Source organism: Marmota monax, unplaced genomic scaffold (assembly GCF_021218885.2).
Source record: "Marmota monax isolate L192 unplaced genomic scaffold, Marmota_monax_Labrador192_F-V1.1 WCK01_AAM20220418_F8-fsc00178, whole genome shotgun sequence".
Lineage (NCBI taxonomy): Eukaryota > Metazoa > Chordata > Mammalia > Rodentia > Sciuridae > Marmota > Marmota monax.
In genome coordinates this window covers 2,107,386-2,130,113 of record NW_026694501.1, presented here as the reverse complement: position 1 = coordinate 2,130,113, position 22,728 = coordinate 2,107,386, and the positions used below count along the sequence as shown (strand labels likewise).

Genomic DNA, 22,728 nt, shown 5'->3' with positions numbered 1-22,728 from the left:
AGACCTTTGACCGCTGGAGGATTGGCCATGAGATAGATGGTGTGACTTCGAGGAATTAGTTCTGCTCATTGATATTTTTGATTCTTCCTGTCAAGATCGTATTATGAGGCTGAGCATGAAATCAAAAAGCAAAGAGCCCACATGTTTGGAACCTGCCTAGAGCTTAGTAAGCACCAGATAATAAAATAAAATAATGCAAAAACTCAGAATTGTTTTATATTTTGTGACCTGAAATGTCTTTTTCAAAATATTTGTTAAAGTTGGGCATTTACTCATTAAACGAGGCCACATGTGCATTGGCTTCATAGTTTTAAAAATAAGGTGTCAGTCAAAATTTTTACATAGTAATCAAATATTTACAGAAGCATTTGAGAAAGTCCAGCTGCAGTGAAACAGTTCAGACATCTATTTGGCAAATTTAAGACCTTCCATTCAAAGTACATTACTACTATCAGTTAAAAAAACAATCTAAAAATTTCGAAAAATCAAAGTACAGTACTATGTACATCATTGGAATTTTATTGATTAACATGAAAACCCGAGGATAAGACTGGTGATATAATATGACCAAGCTCACCCGGTTGTGGTTGAGGTTAAAACCAGACCTGCTGAGTTTCAAAACCAAGGTCTCCACCCGCTCCTAATATCAACTCAAAGAGAGAGAGATTATAATGTTAAATCTTCCCTTCTTATAAGTGGGACTGTGTTATTAAAGAAAAAAAAAACTAGTCTGCTTTCCCTTAGGTATTTTCTTTAAAAAGAACTAACCATTTTGGCTTCTAACAATCCTGACAGGTCCAACATAGAATGTAGTATTTTATAGAAACTTAAAATGTTGACGGCAAAGGCTTAGGATTCATCAATAAACCAAACAAGGGATTTAAAACAGCCTTGATTATCTGCCAAGTTAATCAGAATTCCTGTTTCTCAAGCAAACAACCTTCCCCCCACCTTTTAAAAAAGAGTTTTTATAACTACTTTGTTTTCAAAATTAATCTGATAAATCTAATCTAACTTGACCCTCCCCCTGCCCCAGTTTGGGGTTATAATTTTAAACTCTTACAATCTATTTATAATCAACTTCTCTGAAATTTCCACTAAAATTAAATTAAATTAAACCTAGATTTCCAGAGTTAACAGCTAGCTGCTTGCCTCGGACCTTCAAGTATTTGGTTACACAGAAGATGTTTTACGAGGTTTACTCATTTGACTTGGCCCATGTCACAACTAAATGTAAGTTGCACATGTTGCAACCCTCCAGAGCCAGCCAACTGAGACTTGGTCTTACTGTAAACCCAAGTCATAATCCAGGAAATTTTTATGACATTAACTTTACATGAATTTAAGTTGGTCACTGAACCAGCAAGAGGCGGATCCCCACCTCCCCACCCCACTACTCAAGGGCAACCACCAATCTGCTTTCCTACCCTGTGAATTCGTCTCATGTAGATATTTCATATTGATGGAGTCATCAATATGAAAAGTTTCCTTTTCAGTCTGGTTTCTTTCACTTAGCCTGTTTCCAAGGTTCGTCCACATTGAGCGTGCATCGATGCTTCGTTCCTTTTGAGGGGTGAGTGATGTTCTACTGAGTGTGTATACCACAACTGATTCATCCATTCATTCCTTTATGGAGTTGCTTCTCCCTTTTGACTATTTAGAATAATGCTGTCCAACACATTCCAGTCCAAGTATGTGAGTACCTGAACCATTAATTTTAAATTGCAATGTCTCCTCACCCATTCCCTAACTCCTAATCCACATGGGTCTTTTCCAGGTTCTCTGTCACCTTCTAACATCCTACTTTTGAATCGTGTTCACTGTTTATTTGATGTTTTCCCCCATTAGCTCCAGAAGGCAAGGTATTTTTGACAGTTCTGTCACTGATGTCTGGCACAGTGACCAGCACAAAGGAGGTACTCAAAAAAAATATTGGTTGACTTAATCAGTACAGCCAACTTGATGGCAGAGTTTGAGGTCTGAAAAGTAAAGCTTTTATTTGTGGATCTGAACAGGAATAATGTGTCTCTACCATGCTTTTTTAAGTATCTCCCCTGAAACTCTGTCTTTTCTCCTTTATCTTAGGGAAGGTCCAAGTTGTTCCAGGAAAGTCCACAGGAACACCTGGACTGAGAAAACTCTGTGCACCGAGGACAAAGAAAAGGGGGTGATAGTCATATGAAAATCTGCCAGCAATTTTAAGTGTTTGCACATGTGAAATGATGAAATCATAACCCTTTGAGGATGAAATTCAAGGCCATTGTATTATATCCCCATACTAATTCCACAGATTTTGAAATACTCTGGGGATATATACTCATCATCCTCTGAGTTTAGATACATACTTTTTTGCCCAGAGGTCAGAGTGGCATTAATTTTCTCAGTATCCGAATCAACTTATATAGTTTCTATGGGAATTCTAAAATTCCTATGGAAAAATCATAGTAATTAGTATACTCAATACATTGTTTAAAAATAAGAACAGAGTTGGAGAACTTGCACAACTTAACAGTATAAAGCTTTAATTATGGTAGTAATGTAATAAAGACTTGCATGTCAATGAAAAAGTCATAAATGACTTCAGAAATAGACTCAAATGTGTAGTCAACTGATATTTGATAAAAGCATTAACTTAAGTCTATGGGAAAAATGTGCTTTTATTTCAATATATGATGATGGGAAATTTGACTATCTAAATGGAAAAAAATCTACCCCACAAACAGAAAAAGTAGAAACAAAGTGGTTCTTATTACATAGCAGAAAATCTCCATAACTTGGATCAGAAAAAGAAAAATTAAACCAAACATAAAAATCAGTGATCATAAAAGAAAATGAAATACCTCAGACTTCATCAAAAGTAAGAACGTATTTTCTTCAAAAGACACCAATAAAATTTAAACAAACCAAGCTGTAGATTCAGACAAAATACAATTCATACATCTGATGAAAGATTTCTGTTTGGAACTTATAAATTGTTCTTATAAGTCAATATAAAGATGCAAAAAAGTAGCCAATAAAAATGAGAAAAAGATTCCAACTGAGGAGATTCACAAATGAAAATCATACCAATGGCCAATAAACATAAGAAAAAGATACCCCAAATTATTAGTTATTAAAAAATGTAAATAATAAAACCACAGTGATATTCTACTCCATAGCTAATATTAAAATGATTGGTAAGGGCAAGTGGTGGCAAGAATGTGATCCATCTACAACTTTCATACAGGATTATAAAATGATACAATGACTTTGGAAAACGGCATAGCAGTTTCTGCTTAAACATTTGCCAAATGACCCAGGGATTCCTCTTCTAAGGATTAACCTAAGGGAAATACAAACCCATGCACACAAAAATACTTGCACACAAATGTTCATAACAGTTTGATTTATAATAGCTGAAAATGATATACCCATGTCTATCAACATGGAAATGGAAAACAATTCTATGTTTGTATGATGGAACACTGCTCAGCAATAAAAAGGAAGGAACTACTGACTCATGTAATATGAATTAATCTATGATGCATTATATTAAATTAAAGAAGCCAGGTTTAAAACAGTGCAAGTTATCTGGTCTCATCTACATAAAGTTCCAAAACCACAAAACTAACGGTAACCTGGGATGAAAGATGAGGGGGACAATTATCTATAGAGGAGTATGAAAAAAATATAAGGGATGATGTCTTTTCCAAGCTTATTAAATTTTACACTTCAAATGTGCGTATTTTGGTGTTATGTAGGTTATATATTAGTAAGAAGAAAAATAAAACAAAGAACATCTGGCATTTGGCCTTCTATTTCTAGTATTTCCTCAAGAAATTAAATCACATGACTACAAACATATAAAAGAATGTTCATAAGTGTCATATTCACAATACCAAAAACTGAAAATATTCCAAGTGTTTATCAATGGGAGAAGGACAAAAAAAAAAAAAAGGAATTCAAAGTACTCAGGAAGAAGAAGAAACTGCAATTTAGCAGCCTGGTGAATCACAGAAACAGCATGTTCTGTAACTTGGGTTTGTTCCGAAATGTAAACAAAGTCTCCTCTCCTCAAATCATACTAAGCAAAAGAAACCCAAGAAAGGAGACTCCAACTTCCAAACAATAACATGAAGAGTCCAATATTACTTAATATATATTCCCTTTTACACAGAGTCTACATTACATATCCCACCTGCATGAAGAGCCCATGTTACATATTACTTTTATATGAAATCCAGCAATAAGCAAGTTATAATCTACCTTGCTGGAAACCAGAAAGTAATTTGGAGAGGGAAAAGTGGTATATTTTCTGGGAAATAGAGATGTAATCTGTGCTGTGTGGACTGATAATTCCATGAGTGAATATGATGGTCAAATCTCATTCAAATGAACACTTAAAGTCATTGCTTTTAGCTGATGTTGGTTATTTCTCAACAACAACAAAAAAAAATAAAGTAAAATAAAAGCCTTTGAAAACTGTATTCTTGGGCTGGGGTTGTGGCTCAGTGATAGAGTGCTTGCCTTGCACATGTGAGGCACTGGATTCAATACCCGGCACCACATAAAAATAAACAAAATAAAGGTCTTGTGTCCATCTACAACTAAAAAGTATATGTTTAAAAGTTTTAAAAGATTTTAAAATTAAATTTCCTTCCCCACATGTAACAGGAAAAGCAGATTCATTTCTGGGATCTGTCAAACCGTGAGAAATGTCCAGTGGAGGCCTCATCAACATTGGAAAGCTTTGCATAATAAATATTCTGGAGACGCAGCTGATTCTTTTTTACAAAGTAATTCCAATAACAAGTTGTCCTATGAATAATTTTGTTGATCTATCTTTTTTTTCCCTGAAAACAGTCATTAAAGTTTTCCTCTATGTTTATTTTGGTTTTCCCACTTAATATTAAGGGCAATCAGCTAGGCTTATTTCCAGTTTCTTGGATAAGAACAAGAAATGTGTTGAACATAGGAATTGGCCAGCCAGAAGGACAACTCTCCGTCACAAATTTAATCAGTTGCAAAGGAGAACAAAGATGGAATTCCTATGCCCGTTGAAAAGCAAAAAATATATTTGCTATCCAATGCTGATATTTCTGGAACCAGGTTCGCTGTGCTTTCAATAATTTCCTGTGGTTGGAAAATGTAAAGAGAACTGGATTTATGATTTCTCAGTGATTTGACTGGTTTGAGACAGAAAAGTCAGGTCTCCTACCATCATTGTGGCCCTTCAAATTAATTCATCTTTGCCACCTTAAGCGCACATACAGCAAGTCAATTTCCTGACCAGAAAGTAATGGCTCATTGCCTGAGCAGAAACATGTCCAGAGCTGTCACATCCTACAAGCCTCCATATTGTGATGTCTCCAGTCACTTATGATCAATGAATGGCAACAAACAGTAAAACTACTATGTGTCTCCACCCACTTGGAGATAAAGTGTGCTCAGTTGAAAGAAGATCATGGAGGATGGCGGGAAGCTACTTCAAGGGAGTGAGGTCTGACTCTACTTTGTGCATCGTGAGGGGACGGTGGAAAGGAGGGAACAGAGCTTTTGACTCACTGGGAAGTGAGGAGTCCCATGTTCTAGCATCTCGTAGAGTCAAACATACCAACCCTGCATCAACTGGGCTTTAAAGAGCAAAATGCTGACCCCCTAGACTCCAAAGATGGTCAGTTAGACCCCAGTCACTATTTCTGATACTGGGACGATAGCCATGCACAAAACAGAACCGTCAGAGATAAAAATACCTGCCCTTATGAAATGTATACATTAGCAGGAAAAAAAAGGCAATAAATCACAGAAATAGGTAAAAGGTATTCATAAAATACTTCAGATGATGGAAGACTTGGGCAGAAAAATAAAGCAGTGGAGAGGTCTAAGGATAACTGGAGGTACGCAATTTTAGGCCAGATGACCTGAGAAGGCCAACTAAGGAAGTGACATTAAATAAACAGCAGAAGCACAGCCCAGGTGGAGGGACAGGCAGTACGGGAGCCTCGCGGCAGAAACTGGACTTTCAAGCCAAGGAATGACATGACCTACATCAGGATATGGGACTTTTGTTAAGAATTAGTTAAGATTATCAAGGCACGGTGCTGTACTCAATGTCCCCAAACACCTCCGTGTCACTAAAGAATTGCCAGTCGTGTCTTCACTTTTCGTGTCTTCACTTTGCCTTGAGCCCTAAGCAGCCTCTGTAAAGTTGAGCAACTCCCCCATCTGTCCTCAGAACCCCCACACTCTCCTCCAGATGGCCTCCTCCCCAGGTCCAGTCCTTGAGCCTCTTTTCTTCTCCGTCTACACTCACTCCCCGGGTAATGCATGTGGGTTTACAGGTTTGAAACACTATCCTGGTCACACTCCTGCAGTTGAACTTGCCACCGACTCTGGTACCCAGTACTGACTTGATACCCTCACTTGCCTGCACTCCAGATGTCTCAACCTCAGAATTCTCCTTCTGCCTACCAAAATCGGTTCTTCCAACACTGCTTCTCTTCTTGATGAATGGCTACTCCATCTTTTTTCAGCCACATACATCAAATTCCTTGGAGGCTTTCTTGTACCGCTCTTCCTCCAACCCACCACTCCCAACTGCCACAGATCCCTGTGAATTATTTTCCAAACATATCGAGACTTCAGCCACCTCTCCATTTTGTATATCTGTTGTTGCTGATCCAGGCCACCACCATCTCTTACCTGGATTATTGCAGTGACCTCCAGACCAGACCCTTTGGTCCTTCTTGTGCCTGCTGTGACTGATTTCTATAACAGAAGCCAAGATGAACCTTTCAAGTTACTCCTCTCCTCACAGCTCCCATTTCACCCAGTAAAAGCCAAATTGCTTATAGGAGCAAGAAGGTTCTACGTGACCGTCTGTCCCCCAGCTCTCTGATTCATGACTCTCTGGGCTTCTCACCCTTATGCTACAAGAAAGGCACTCTCCCTGTCCCTGCTCCTGAACACCCAACCTTGCTCCCACCTTGGAGTACCCCTTTTGGCTCTTTCCTCCATCTTGGCTTTTCCCTTCTGGGCATCTGTGTGGTGGCTCACTCCTGCCCTTTAATGAGGGCCCCCCTCCCCACCACCCACCAGCTAACCACACACTTCCTGATTTTCCTTACCCTGTTCCATGTTTTTCCCATGGTGTTTACAACCTTCTAACATTACTGAATACTTGATTTATGCGTCATTTATATTTGTTTTGTAAACTTATATACCCAGCCAGATGGTCCTCAATAAATATATTTTGAATGAAAAAAATAAATGAATTGACTATGTTAGATAAACACAATGATTAATTTCATCTCCAAATATATATTTACTGAATTGAATCCTTGTCAGATTTAAGAATGCTTTTATTAGAAAGATGAAAGTAAATTAGCCAGAGATTTGACTCACAGGCTTGAGGCAAAAATTGTGTATCTGATTAATAATAAACAGAGACTGAAGGACAGAGAAAACCAAAAACCAAAATTCCATGTTTCCATTGAACTTCTTGTTCGTTCAAAATACTCCCTTAATAAAAGCAGGAGCCCCCCAGATGTGGTGGCGCACACCTGTAATCCCAGCAGCTCTGGCGGCTGAGGCATTGGATGGCAAGTTCAAAGCCAGCTTCAGCAATTTAGTGAGGCCCTAAGCAACTTAGTGAGAACCTGTCTCAAAGTAAATTATAAAAAAGGGAGGAGGGGCGCTGGAAATGTGGCTCAGTGGTTAAGCACCTCTGGGTTCAATTTCTTTATTTTTCTGCCCAAGTCTTCCATCATCTAAAGTATTTTATGAATACCTTTTACTAATTTCTGGGACTTATTGTCTTTTTCTGCTAATTTATATATTCCATAAGGGCAGGTACAAAAAAAAAAGTGGATGCCAAACTCATTCTAAAGTCATTTGTGTAATCACCATGATTTAAGAATGTCTTAGTTTTAAAAATCTTAATGTCAATCACTTCACATGAGGGTCAGTTTTCCTAGAGAATTCCTCTAATGCATAATTTCTGTGGTCTTTAAGAGTTGGTATCTGTATCTGGAATGATCTAACTGAAACTTGCCAGGGGACTAAACAGCTCAAATTTAGACATCACAGTTCAAAATAAAAGAGCAAATTTGAACATTACGATCAGAGCTACCATAGTCCTGCTCAAAAAGAGATGAGAGAATTCACATCTGACTGCTTTGTCCTTACCTCCAGGCTCATGGGGTGAAGCCCGAGGAAACTTATCTTGAACATGGGTATCAAGGTATCAAGACTCTGTGCTTCCCTTCAGAGCTTGGGGCTCAGGTGGTGTAGTGAAGACCTTCAGTGACCTTCAGATACGCTGTGGATTTCTTCCAGTCAAGCAGGCAGCAGAGGGTGGGGGCTATTTTCTGATAACTAAGGACTGAAGGTGAAGAGGACTTATAGAAAATGCTGATTGGTCCCAAGTATGCAGGGAGAGTGAGGAGCAGGGAGACTAATCAGGAGCCCCAGGGGCACCTGTATCATCCCATTCCTTTCTATATGGCATAAAACCCACCCTGGCAGCCTCAGTTGGGTTAAGTGGGGCAAAGAGACTGGAGGCTCCAGTGCTCAGGGACTCAGTCCTTGCTGCCTATGTCACACTTTGACTACAAGTCTTCTGAGAGGGAGGGAGAGAAAAATCTTGACTCCCGGCTGAGAATGGGCTCAAAACTAGCCATTGACATCCACCCTTAAATCACAGTTAAGGAAGTTGTCAAAAGACGGGTGGTCTTGGGCAGGGTCTGCAGTTATTGAAATTCAAAACTATCTACTCACCTTGGGAAGAGGTTATAAGCAGTTGTCTAAATCTCAGTTACATTTTAGTGGGCATCATGTATATTCTGTTTTTGTTTTCCATTAGGGCATCATCCCCTCCCACCTGGGACTCAGTCACACCTGACATCAGAACCAGTCCTGGGGACTCAAACCAACCACACGTGTGTCCATAAGGCTCTCAGTATCACCAGTTGAAGCACTGAATCTGAGCCAATCAGATCTTGGTTTCCACCCCACTTTACATAACTACCATACGAATGGCAGGATGTTGTGTATAGAAAGTACCCACCTTAGGGGCTAGCAGGGAGGAGAGTTCCCTTGGATGATTACTGACAGCTACTACTACTTTATCATAAATGTGCTAAGGAAAAATGTGTGCCAGACAAGTTGGAAACTCCCCATCCCTTATCACATTCCCATCATGATTCCACATTCAGCCTGTCTACAGGACAAGGAGTTAAAATTTCCCAGAGTAGAAAAGGAAGAATATAAAAACAATGAAATCTGACATGTTGTTACTGTATGCTCAGTACAATAATACTGAACACTTTATATTCATTTGATCTTCACCCACAAAACCATCAACAGGCTATAATTAAAGGGAAGAAATCCAAGAATCTAAAAAGTTCAGCGAATGATGTACAGTCATGCAACAAATAAGTGTAAGAGCAGGGATTAAATGCAGGTCTGAATCACCCTCAGTCCTTAGTTGTCAGAAAATAGCCCCCATCTTCTGCTGCATACTACCCATGGAATAGCCAAAATGGGATAATAAGGTTCATAAGGGGATTTGGGACAATGGCTCAACGATAGTTTGCCTCAAGATCTGGTAAAAGAGCTGTTGCAGCTACAGAGAAGCTACCTCCACGGGCAGAATTAACATTGTCAAAATGGCCACATCACCAAAAGCAATCTATAGGATTAGTGCAATCCCCATCAAAATACAAATGACATTCTTTACAGAACTAGCAAAAATAATCCTAAAATTTATATGGAAGAACAAAATGCCCATAATAGCTAAAAAAATTCGGAACAATAAGAGTGATGCTGGAAGTATCACAATACCTGATCTCAAATTATGCTACAGACTAAAGTAACCAGAACAGCATAGAGACACATAAAGACAGAAATGAAGACCAATAGAACAGAATAGAAGACTCAGAGACAAATTCACACAAATACAGTCTTCTAATCCTTGACAAAGGAGACAAAAACATGCATTGGAGAAGAGATAGCCTTTTTAACAAATTATGGCTGGGAAAACCGGCTATCCATCTGTACAGATCCTTATCTCTCACCCTGAACAAATATTAACACAAAATGGATCAAAAACCTAGAAATCAGAACAGAAACCTTGCAACTACTAGAAGAAAATACAAGGTCAATACTCCAACATATTGGCACAGGCTTCAACTTCCTTAACAAGAATCCTAAACCTCAAGAAATAAAACCAGGAATCAATAAGTGAGATGGCATCAAATTAAAAAGTTTCTGCATAACAAAAGAAACAAAATCATGAACAGAGCACTAACAGAATGGAAGAAAATAATGACCAGCTACTCCTTGGAGAAAACAATATCCAGAATATATAAAGAAAGCAAAAAAAAAAAAAAAAAAAAAAAAAAAAACTATCACCAAGATCCCAAATAACCCAATCAATAGACAAATGTTCTTAATAGACTTTTCCCAAAAGAAGAAATTCAAATGGCAAACAAATATATTTTAAAACGTTCAACATTCTTAGCAATTAGGGAAATGCAAATCAAAACCACACTGAGATTCCATTTCACACCAGTTAGAATGCCAATCATTGAGATTACAAATAATGAGTGTTTCTAGAAAGGAAGTGGGGGAAAGGTACACTAATACACTGCTGGTGGGATTGTAAATCAGTACAGCCACCATGGAAAGCAGTATAGAGGTTCCTCAGAAGACTAGCAATGGACCCATCATACAACCCAATTCTCCCACTACTTGGTATTTATCCCAAAGAAATAAAAGCAGCATACTAAGGGAAATGTGCATTCCAATGTTTATTGCAGCACAATTCCCAGCAGCCAAGTTAAGGAACCAGCCTAGGTGTCCTTCAATAGATAAATGGATTTTTTAAAAATAGCATATATTTACAATAAGTTTTACTCAACCACAGAGAACAATGAAATTTAGTCATTTGCTGGTAAATGGAATTTATCCATTTTATCCAATTTATCCATGAAACTCCCTCACCCCTGTGGCTAGCAATCCCTTGTTTCCTTGGTTCTTTTTCCTTTCCCACCCTCGGAGTAGATACTACTTCTGGATTTTAGTGAATTCCGAAAATACTAATTCTGAGATATGCTCATTCTAGATGTATGCTGCAAGCACCCATTCATTCTTCCCTACCCTCAACCAGATCTTTTCCAATACATCAGACCAAAGTTCTATATCCTACAAACATGATTTCAAGAGACTACATCAACCTGCAACTTGGTTTTCCCATTGGTAATACAATTTTTCCCACAAGGAAAAAAAAAAACCATAGCAATTATTACGTTTAATCTAACTTTGTATTGGAAAGTTCTATCTCCTGTGAAATAAGTGCACTTTTGAAAAATAGCCTGAACCCACTCACCATCAGCCAGACTCCAGTCCTATTCGAGCTCTTTCTTCCTCAACTTGCTACATTTCTCTAGTTGCTTTATGCAAAATGCAACAGCTACCCAATCTTTAAAAACCTCCCATTTTTCTTATCAGTTAAGACACAGGAACCCAGTGACTGATAAGCTGAAATGGACAAACAATACTGTTAACAAATATCACCTGCAGTTTTCACCGCCTTCTCCGGTATTTCAAAGATCTTTGATGAAGTTGTCTTTCCTGTTCTGATCTTATGGAGCTCACATTTCATCTTAATTACAGTTTTCCTTCCTTGGAGGTGAATACCTCAACAAAACCACCCGCCTCCACCTCCCTGACTGGGTGGCAGGTCCCTCATTGCCGTCTATGGGTCCATAGATTTAAGTTCCCCACAATTCACCTCTAAGAGCAATAGTATATACTTCTGCAATAAGTTTCACTGCTGACGCATTAGTGTCAACATTTTAAAGATTCTGGCACTTTCTGCAGGGTGCTTAAATGTACACTCTAGGTGCATCAACATGCTATCCCATGCAATCCTCAGAGGCTGCCAGGAGGCTCAGAGAGGCTAATTACTTTACCCAAAGTAGTGGATGATACAAGGTAAATCCAGATTCCAAAGCTCCCATAACTGGACTCTTTCCACATGCCTCCCACCCCAGATGGCCTGTCTCAGATGGTGATAATAGAGATTTTATGGACACATGTTGCAAGTGTTAGGATTCTGGATAAACAAAGCTTATTTATAAATGCAATTCTTTTTCTAAATGTTGGTGATTTTTGAATATTCAGGAGATGCCGTCTGCCCAAATGTTCCAATAAAGAGAGAGAACAGGAGCTCTAGATATATCCTGGCTTTTCTCTTACTAGCTATGTGAATTTTTGGCAAATTTCCTACCCTCTCTAAATTTCTTGTGCAAGGGATATTATTGTTAATATTAAATGAATGACCTATGTAAAATGTTGTCCATAAGATTAGTCTAGTGACTTTTTGCCTTATCACTATTTATCTTTTCCACCCAGTATGATTGTGTTTAAAATAAAAAGAAACCTTCAGATGTCTTTGAAAAGATAGTACTATTGCTGGGCACAATGGTGCACGCCTGTAATCCCAGCAGATTGGGAGGCTGAAGCAGGAAGATTGGGAGTTCAAAGCCATACTCAGCAACAGTGAGGCACTAAACAACTCAGTGAGACCCTGTCTCTAAGTAAAATGCAAAATAGAACTGACTGGGATGTGGTTCAGTGGTTGAGTACCTCTGAGTTCAATCCCCAGGACCAAAAAAACAAAAAAACCCCGATGGTACTATTGATAATATGTACCATATCTAAATGCCACATCTATGTCAAGTCAATAACAAAATTAGGACAACACTCCACCTTCAGTCTCTCTACTTTTGTATTTGTATCAAGACTCCAGTTCCCGTAAGGAACCCAAATCATCTCTTCCCCTTAATTATGGGCACCTTGCATTAAAAAAAAAAAAACTCATATAGTAAGGAAAAATGATGATTCCGATTACCTACTATAAAATCTTCATATGAGGTCCTCTGTCATTTGTTTTCCACTGCTAGGGAATGGGAGAAAATATGCACAAGCAATATATCAAACAGTTCTTATTGATGTGCCCAACATTGTATCTTTCAGCTCTATTAGAGATGAAAGAGATGAGGAGACTCATTCCTGAGCTCTAGGAACTTAAGACTATGAAAAACAAGGGGGCGGGGGAAATGTAGCATTTTATAAATCTGCAAATTTGTGATTTAAACTGAGAACTTTTCAAGAATCAGAGTATTTTAAAAAATTAGCATGGATTATTAAGAGACTGTTAAGTCTTTACTCAAGATTGAATGATTTTTCCATCTTTCTGGTGTGTTGAGCTATAATTCTTCCCTAATTCTATATCTCCTGATATCTGTTAGCATCATATAAGTGTTACGATAGCAGCGTTTAGAAACCTGAATGATCTCTGCTGTGGAATTTATCCTTCGAAAAGACTTTATCACTCACATTTATGTACTTGATTGCTATCAAGATTAAAAATGGTATTTTCCATGCTGCCAGCAGTGTTGTTAAATCCAGGAGGCCAACATCCAGACAGGTCATCTAGGGTTAAGAAGAAGAGGTCACATTTGAATGAAGAGGTGAGGAAACTGAGAAGCTCCATGGGTGGCTTCAGGAAGTTTCTATTTGCAAAGGGTCTGCAAGATACAGATTCAAAGATGCCTGTTCTTGCATTATATTTGGCAAGAAGATTCTAGCTCCAGCCCCTCGCAGGATCTCTCTCCAGTTCTGAAGATCTCGAAAGATGCACCCCAACTATGACCTACCCATTAAAATGACTGTACACCTTGGAGGTAACTCTTCTTGATGAAAATGACCCCAAACCAACAAAAGGCAATTCTTTCCCCAAAAGGCAGAACAACATCTGTGACAACTCACCATTCAATGACATGAAAGAGATCAAAATTAGTCGAACTCATTCATTTGAGATAAGGACAATAAGTTGGTGCTTCTAAACAGCAAAGAAATGACTGGAATGTGTGTGTGTGTGTGTGTGTGTGTGTGTGTGTGTGTGTGTACATACACATTTGCAAGTGCTTGTTTGTGTTTGGAGTAAGTCCACATGTAGAAGACATCTTCACCCAAACTAAAATGAGCTTTATTATTGTCCAAAATGCTAATTATTCCAATTTTATCAGTTCATGCAATGTGTGTGTTGAGAGGTCATACTATACTCTATTAATATGAACAATAATTAATGAATCAAAAAAATCTTTTAACCTCACTAAATTGACAAAAACAAGATGTTAGCTGGTCTTCCCTGTGCCTTGAAAAACTAGAAATAATTTGTTCAGACACCAGCAGTTCACAACTTGTGAAAACCCAGAGTCCCACTTATGTCTGCTAATTCCTAGGAGACTTGTTTTTGCGTGATCCCTGGTGTCTCAAGCTTCTGTGTCCAGCAGCCCCATCTCTGCTCTGCTGGGAAGAACAGGAGAGAGCCTCTTCTCTACTTTGCATGAGAAATCTATTTACACCAAATCCATCTACATCTAAAATGCAATGTGATGCTATAGATTTGTACATCACATGGACAACCTCACAGCTCCCCATAGAGATGCCCACCACCCACCAGGGCTCTCTCTTGCTCTCACTGCCCACCACCACCATTCCCTCCTAGAGGTACTTGAGAGCACTTTGGTGTTTCCCACTGCTCATGCAGCATCCATCAAGGTGCTAGGCAGCTGGAAAGGCTGCACCTCTATTAGAAAGAATCTGAAGTAGTGTCAGCAAATCCAATTTTCTCTGTCACCTTTACGTCTGCATGACCACCCTTCTCCCCACTTCTAGACACTTCTCTCCCCTTGCCTCATTGCTACAATCTACTAAACAGGTTGACTAGTATGACTCACTCCTTTAATCTCCCAAGGAGTAGAATTTCTCAAAAAAAAAAAAAAGAAGAAATGTTCTACAAATACAAATGTATGAATGGCTTGTACAATAACCCCAGCATGTATGCAAAAGAAGGAAACTGGAGGGGGAGTAGAGTTTCAACCAAGAAAATTCTAATGGAGCCAAATACATAACCTAGCTTCCTGTTTCTACCTTACCCCGGGGCCCTGTTTTCCTGACATTGGGCAGGAAATGAACTTACTGTAGTAAGTTACTCTACAGTAAGTTCATTCAGATCTTTCATGATTCCACAATGGGTGGAAAAAAAAATCTTCCTGTGTTCAGGAATTGAACTGGCTGATCTTGATGCTACTGAAGCAGTTAGTGGGTAAAGACTTCGGACAGCATACCCTATATATGAAAAATCCCAAATCCTAAGCAGGCCTGAAAGCTCTTCCCCATAGCTCCTGTTCTGAAGTTCAGAAAAGGTCCTTGTTTAGTGGAGAGTTAACAGAGGTTCTTGACTTGTGGATTTGGGAAAAAGGAGTTTTATGAAAAGGTTAGGTTCATCTAGAAGAAAAAATAATTTTGATCGTTTCTCTCTCTCTCTCTCTCTCTCTCTCTCTCTCTCTCTCTCTCTCTCTCTCTCTCTCTCTCATACACGCACGCACACACACACCTGACCTTTCCTTCTCCAAAATAAAAGAATAGAAAATGTTTAGACAATGGTTTCTAGAAAACATATTTAAATCTTACCACATTTTAGCAAGGTTCACATGTCCTTCCTCAGCACTGGCAAGTCTAAGCAAAAGAATGAGCAATGTAGAAGCTAGAAATTGTGAGCTCTCAATGAAAAGTCCCTTTAATAGGTATGACAGCCAGTCTCCAAGATGGTCCCAAATAATCTGTGCCTCCTGATGTTCATTCCCTTGTACATTTTTCTCTCACCCTGTACCAGGGCGGGTCAGTGTGACAAATATAATACAGAATAAGTAATCACATGCCCCTTCTGAGACTAGGTTATGAAAGGCGGTAGTACCCATCTGTGACTTTATGCTCTTGAATAGTTCAGAAAGAAGCCAAGACATGAACAGCCACAGCATGTGATCCAGATGGAGATGCCCTAACACCCACAGCCACACAAGTGACTTAGAAGTGAATCTTCAAATCCAGTCAAGTCTTCAGAGATGACAAAGTGTGGCCAATAGCTGGTCCGCAACTAATTGAGAGATCCTGAAGCAGAACCACCCACCTGAATCACTTTCAAATTCCTGACCCTCAGGACCCATGGGAGATGATAAACTGCAGTATCAGCTGCTAAACTTTAATTTGCTCTGTTGCAAGAGAGAGAATAATTGTTAGAGTTGTAACTCCTTGCTTTGTGCATTTAATGAGGATGTAGGAGTCAGGGATATTTGCTAAAATTTAATGACTTGATCTTCATGGCTTTTATCCTTTTTATTTATTTTTGCATTTTATTTCCCCTACAAAGCAATCGACCATTCAACTTCTACCCCTACTCAGCGGGTGTTGGTGCTGTCAGGAAGCCACATCGATTGTAACTCTGGGGTTTCTATTATCAGAAGAAACTTTTGCTCTTAGAGATTTGTTCCATGGCTCTTAAAAGAACTTCTCGCCCAGTCTAATCAGATAAAGTCTTTTCCCTTCTATGTGTTTGTTCTATATATTTGACAGATCTCGGCCCATCTATCAGAAGGAAACAGATTCATCTAGTCATGGAAAATGTCTTTCCATTATGCTGCTTTGACAGTCTGAGGACAGCAGTGGCATATGAGAGGCCTGGTGGGGACAGGACTCTCTGGACAATGAGAAGACCCACAAGGGGGTAGCAGCAGGTGGCAACAGAAAGGGTTTTCAAGAGCAATGGGGAGGAGCCAGGGACAGGGTTGGATGGGAGTTCATGACTTTGGGCAGACAGTCTTGTCTTGAGATCTTCTCTTGATGGGAAACATTCCTGTCGTGGTGGACTTTGTCTCTGAATCACCAAACAACTCACCTTACAACACAGTAAGAACGTTAGAAGGAAATGAGATTCGTGGGGCCTGTGATCAGTGTCTTGCTTGTGGAGCACCTTGGTTCTCTGGCTGTCTCAAAGACACTCCTCACCTTCTGACACTGTGAGATCATGAGAGCAAAAGCTGATCTGTGGGTCATGTTCTCATTCTTTCCACCTATTTATGGTGAGAAGTCAATATTTTCCTTTATGGTGAGAAGTCTCTAAAAACTAGATATCTAGAAGTTTCTCTCTGAGGCTGGTAAAAACTCGATGTCCTTCATTTGCTGACTTCTCCTGTGCTGTAAATACGCCTGACAGATGACCCTGAAATCAAACCCAAATACACTGAAGCATTCCAAGAAAATTTTGACTTAGGAAGAAAAGAGGATGGTAGAAGTGACGATTTCAGAGAGTATAAACACACGCACTTTCAGGAAGCCCATTTAGTCATCCACTTAAAATTGTTTTGCTTTAAGATCCTCCTCAGTTCTCTGGAAATCAGCTTCCCTGACTGATGACACATCTTTTTAAAACAACAGTTTATTTGCCAATATGCTTCCTTGATACATATGTACCACATAATGTCCAGCAGGTTCTGCCCTTACGCCGGAAGCTCAAAACACTGGAAGAGTTGGGCAACCAAGTCATTGTAAAATAATGTACTTCTCACAACATAATGTTCAGTGAAGAAATTTTAAAATGTATACAAAATCATCATCAATGAAAAATTCTCACATCCTAATACTCAAGAGATAATTTTCTAACATGGCCACATAGTGTCTGCCAGTCCTTTCCCTGATTGGGTGTGATAAAATAGTTGTGTGACATATATAAAAATGTAGAGATATAATACATAGATACACAATTTCAAATGCAAAAATTTGTTGGGAACTATAAAAGAAAGTAAGTACCCCATCATGCTTCCAGAGGGGAAGACTCAACTTTTAAAAACTTACAATGAATTTTTTTTAATTTAACAGAATAATTCTAAAATTAAATTAAAGATAAAATAAAATAGAAAAATTAGACTGGGAGTGTAGCTAAGCGGTAGAGCACTTGCTGAACATGTGCAAAGCCCTGGATTTGATCCCCAACACCAAAATAAATAAATAGATAAATAAATAGCAAAAGTAACTTCTAGCTAGTCCCCACCTTTAAAGTTAATAAGGAGCACTTAATAAAAAGTCAGGTTTGCTTTTTTTCATATTATATATATTTATATTTCCCTTGGTTTATGATAGGGTTATATTCTGAAAATCCATTTCCTAAGTTGAAAATATAAAAGTAAAAAATGCATTCAGTACACCCAACCCATAGTTGTTTACCTTTGTGATAGTGTGATTAACTGGATGCTAGGGCTCACAGCCATTGCTCAACATTATGAGAGATTCTTCAACCCTTCTCCTAATTCTGGGAAAAAAAATGGCCTTTAACCTAATTTAGACAATAAGTCTCCTTATTTTAAAGATGAAAAGAAAGGAAATTATGACATAATGCAACTATAGGCATGCAAAGCTCTTGTCTCCCATAGGGAATTCTTTCTCTGCCAACCTTCTGTAATCATTTAGGCCCATTTTACAAATGTTCCCTGATGCAATTTTAATCCAGATGGCCAATTGTCAACCATCTGTATTCCAGGTTGTCCTAGCATACGTTGCCAAGTTCAAGGAAGAATACAGATCCTAATTATTCAGTTAGTGCTAAGATGACCCATGCAACATATAAATCACACGCTCACTTCTCTTGCACATTTTGTTTATTTTTTGCTCGAGAAATATTAAAATAGCATGTTTTGTAATCCAAGTCATATGTTAGCTATTAAGAGAAAAAAGAGGGAATAGTGAATAATTTCTCTCTTTATGGGAATAGGCATTTAAACAAGTAACAATGATAAAAATGTATCAGAAAGTATCAAAGAGAATATATAGTTCTCATTATTTTAGGATTTCATACACCAATAAAATTTTAGCAATAAAAATATCACTCAGAATCTGAGACCTTCTGAAATAATAATAATAATAAAATCTTCCCTGCTTCTTCTAGGACCACTCTTCTGCCTTAGACAAATTAAAACATATATGAATGCTGGTTAAAGTGGCCAGGAGTCTCATGGCAAGGTTGAATTTAATATCCTTATTACATTAGGAGACTTTTTCAATCAATAAAAAAATTTTTTAAAAAATTAATTCAACCCACATTTTACAAAGGAAAAATTCAAATGACAAAAAAATGCATTCAAATATTCCAATATTATTTTTATAATAAAAATGCATTTTAGATACGATTTTGTGGCATTTTTCATCTACCCAGCTGACAAAAGTCAGAAAGACTTCCAATGCTTGACATCTGAGTAGATGAGTTAATTTTCCAGGATCTGTAGTTGATGGAAGGGTCAAGTCAGAGAGGAATCCTGTTTTGCTTCACCCAGTCCCATCAGTTGAGTAATGTCTGCTCAGAGAGCCGTTTACTCTGGGCTTTAAAGGCCAATGGTAAAAATGAAACAGGGAGTTTTGAAAGGCCTTGTCAAAAAGACAACATTGAAAGTCGGCTAAAGTGCCATCAGATAATCTTCTTGGTAAAAATGGATTGTATCAGTTAGATTTTTGTCCAAAATTCTCAGTAAATGACAACTGTGAGAGAACTAAGAAGTACAAACTCTGAACAAAAGGTACTTTAAAGAATATCAGCCTGGTGCAGTGGCACACGCCTGTAATTCCAGCGACTCAGGAGGCTGAGGCAGGAGGATCACGAGTTCAAATTCAGCCTCAGCAACTTAGTGAGGCCCTAAGCAACTCAGTAAGACCCTGTCTCTAATAAAATATATATATAAAAGGGCTGGGGATATGGCTTGGTGGTTAAGTGTCCCTGGTTTGAATCCCTGGTTGGTAACAAGAAAAAAAAATTATATATCTTCACCCAACTCCCTCACTTCTCCAATGGTGATGGTGAGGTCTGGTGACAGGATGGCTAACTCATGACACACTCAGAGACAGATTCAGTGGTGAGCAGAGGTCTTCATTTAGTGCAGTGGACTTGACCTTTGACCTTCCATGCTCCTTCCAGGACACTACTATTCTGCCTAGGAGACTTCTAACCCTCCAATATTTAGGAAAATCACTTAAATTCTCCCTAAGTCGTAGATATCTTATCTCTAAAAAGGGTAGATTCACAAGTTTCTGAGTGATATAATTAAGATAATATTTTTTAAAAAACTAGCTTCGTGTCTGGCAATAGTAGACCCTTAATAACTGTTATTAATAACTTAATAACCCCTTAATAACTGTTAATTTCCAACTTTAAAGACATTATCCTAACTGTAGGCTAATGATTCTGGAGCTCAGACTATACTAGTTAAGTATAGTCTTTTCTTCTCCCATACACAAAATAAGAACAACGGGAGAGCTGAAGAATGGATAGTTAATGGTAGAAACTTACAGGGTGACTTTAAGGAAGAAGCCACTTCAGTTCTTGCTCGAATAATAGCACAAAGAGATTTTGTACTTTACCTAAATGTAGGATAATTTCTGCTTCTGCAAGCTAAATCTTTGTCCTAATGCTAAAACTATACCAGAATAACATTTTAAACTAAACATTCCTATATAGAGAGAGATGTTGTATTGCCTACAAAAGATACGCCAAGGTTTGGGGCTAGCCTCTCTGTCACAAGCGTCTAACACCTATTAGCACAAGTTTGCCAGAAACAGTGCAGAAGTTGGCATTGGCAGTGAGCCAACATCATCCAAGAGGATGAGGCCCACAGACAGGAAATGGCAGGGCAGTGAACTAGAAGGAGCCAGGGATTCTAAGTGACCTCAAGAAGGAGATCCATCTACCATATTCAGAGCATTTGCCTATTCAAGCACTGTTACATAAGAAATAAGTTTTTTTTTTGTCTTGATTAAGCCATGCTCTTTGGGGGTCTTTACTTTCATCACTGACTAATGCATAAGGCATCGTGTATACAGTGAGTAAGGGATGCTAATCCAGGCTAACAACAGGAAGGACCCGGTGCCTGGGAAATGTTTACAGTCTCCTCATTTAACTTGTGCAGGCGTCAAGGTAACTAACCACAGAGATGATTAAAAAGGGGAAGCTGAAACTAATTTTGAATTTTTCATTTTTTCTTCTTCTTTGTGACTTCTCATTCTCCTTCCCAGCTAGCCTTTTGAACTCCTGTTACTTAACAGAGCCTCTTCATGGTGCAGATACTTCGCTTCATGCTTGCTATAAAACCCTGAACAATTCTGTATCTTGTAACATTTGACCCTAACTGCAAAGGAGTCTACTTTCCTCACTGGATTTATTCTGGGCACGTACATCTTGGTCCTAAGATCCAGATGGAATGCTGTAGGTGTGTGAATAACTGTATGAAACTATATGACCGTAATCACCATCTTCATGTAGCACCTGGGGCTTTTCTATCTTAGTGCATTATGTCGACTTCAAGTGGATTTAGACTTCAAGTACAAACGTGATGAAATGAGAATTATTCATAATTTATTTTTCATATTTCATATGATTTATCAGTAGAATGACCTTGAATTTGTGACCAAAAAAGCAAGACAAATCCACGAGATGTATCCATAAGCAACTGTGTCACTTTTCAACATCTATGAAGAATTTTGAAATTCTTAATTCTTGAAAAGCCCAGCTTGGTGGTGGATGCAGCTTGGGAGGCTGAGACAGGAAGATCACAATTTAGAGACCAGACTCAGCAAATTATCCAGGCCCTAAGCAACTTAGAGAGACCCTTAATTAAAATAAGTGAATAAAAAGGGAGGGCTGGGAATGGAGCTCAGGGGTAAAGTGCCCCCCGGGTTCAATCCCAGTACCAAAAAAATAAAAAATAAAAGAATTTTTAAGTACACAGAATGCAAGATTCCTGTCAAGTCCCTTGACATTTATACCTGGGTAGGAAGACACATGCATATACATGAATCAAGACTCAAAACTACAGTATAATTTTTTTATGTTAAGGGATCTGAATATTTTTAAAAAATTTGCATTAGTAATGCCTAAAAAATGAAAATATCTTTTTAAAAAGAATAATTGATTTAGACTTGTAACTTTAGTGGAATCTTCATTAAGATACACAAAATTTAAAGTTATATGTAGCATTGGAATTCCTAAGAGAACTCAACTTTTTAAGAATTAATTCAGCACTTGAAAAGGTTTCAGTCAAAATACTTATGAAGGAACACCAAATATATTAAGTTTATAATGCAGTTTAAAACATTTAAAAATATTTAGTCTACTAAATCGTAAAGGGACAATCTAGTGTTAAAGTTCATTACAATGTGCTAGATTTATAAATGGCAGATATTTTTAAGCTGCTCTTCAATCTGTAATAATCTAGATTTTAAAATTTCTAACTTTGACAAAATTAATATCAATTTTAAAACTAAAATAAATCCATGAATTGTCTTTCCTAGCCTTAAAATTCCCCAGGGAGGCACTTGAAATTCATCTGACAGAGCTATCAAGGATATTCACAGGATTTGGCTACCTGCCCCCATATCTCATTACAGAGACAAGCCTAATTCACTAGTATTTACCATGGGGCTGCTCTGCTGTGACCCCCACAGCTCAGCAATGCCCCTGTTCCTTTGAATCAATCAGAACTGCTCTTAGGGAGGAGTATTAGCATTGCGTGCATCATATTTGTGACTGATGCTTTCGTGTTGGGGCTGCACAGATCTACTTTGATCAACATGCTTTCCAAGCCTCACTATATAAGGCACTTGACCCTTCTACTGATAGGCAGTGTCTCTTCCTCACAGTGCCACATCACACTTCCCCTGTAACTACTTTCCACCAAGAGATTACACCAGCTTCACCCCAACTCTGTACTGAGAAAGATGCCCGTCCTTCTCTTCTCTCTCTTGCTGTCCTTTCTCTGAGCATCTCCTCCTCCCTTGCCTCCTGGCTCATCTTGAGTATCC

General features: G+C 38.4%; 1 protein-coding gene across 3 annotated transcripts in view; it reads right to left on the bottom strand.

The window, feature by feature from the left end:
* The window catches only part of Il1rl1 (interleukin 1 receptor like 1), a 32,771-nt gene extending 19,279 nt beyond the window's left edge, over nucleotides 1-13,492 (bottom strand). The window contains exon 1 of one of the 3 annotated variants that reach the window (XM_046420089.2): nucleotides 13,384-13,492. The gene's annotated coding sequence lies outside the window, so the exon portion shown is untranslated. Of the gene's footprint in view, nucleotides 1-11,368; nucleotides 11,501-13,383 lie in introns of those variants that run through there. The other 2 variants (XM_046420087.2, XM_046420090.2) reach the window with 2 other exon arrangements.
* Between the last annotated feature and the right edge of the window lie 9,236 nt (nucleotides 13,493-22,728).